Genomic DNA, 993 nt, shown 5'->3' with positions numbered 1-993 from the left:
TCAGGAGGCTGAGATGGAAGGATTGCTTGAACCCGGGAGGTGGAGGTTGCAGTGAGCTAAGATTGCACCACTGTACTCCAGCCTAGGTGACAGAGCAAGACTCCATTAGAAAAAGAAGAAGAAGAAGGAGAAGAAGAAGAAGGAGGAGGAGGAGGAGGAGCTAAGAAGTTAGAAAGATTTCAAATTAACAATCTAACATCACACCTAGACAGAGTAGAAAATCAAGAACAAACTTACCCAAAAGCTAGCAGAAGAAAAGAGATAACTAAAATGAGAGCAGGATGGAACAAAATTGAGACCCAAAAAAATATATGTAAAGGATCAGTAAAACCAAAAGCTGGTTCTCTGACAGGACAAACAAGATTGATAGACCACTAGCTAATGTTACAAAGAAAAAATACCTGAATAAGCACAATCAGACATGACCAAGGTGACATCACAACCAATCCCACAGAAATACGAAACACCCTCAGAGAAAATTATGGAAGTTTCTGTGCACACGAACTAGAAAATCTAGAATAAATGAACACATTCCTGAAAACACACAACCTCCTAAGATGGAATCAGGAAGAAACTGAAACCCTGAACAGACCAATAACACGTTCTGAAATTAAATCAGTAATATAAACCTACCAACCAAAAAAAAGCCTCAGACCCGATGGAGTCACAGCCAAATTCTACCAGGCATACAAATAACTGGTACCAATTCGACTAAAACTATTTCAAAAAATTGAGGAGGAAGGACTCCTCCCTAACTCATTCTACAAAGCCAACATCACCTTGGTAACAAACCTTGGCCAAGACACAACAAAATAAGAAAACACCAGGCCAATATACCTGATGAATATAGACACAAAAAAACTTCAACAAAATACTTGTAAATCAGCAGCACATCAAAAACTAATTCACCATGACCAAGCAGGTTTTATTTCTGGGATGCAATTGTGGCTCAACAATTGCAAATTAATAAATGTGACTCACCACAAATACAGA

This window comes from Papio anubis, unplaced genomic scaffold (assembly GCF_008728515.1).
Source record: "Papio anubis isolate 15944 unplaced genomic scaffold, Panubis1.0 scaffold98, whole genome shotgun sequence".
Classification (NCBI taxonomy): Eukaryota; Metazoa; Chordata; class Mammalia; order Primates; family Cercopithecidae; genus Papio; species Papio anubis.
This window is presented reverse-complemented; position numbering follows the sequence as displayed.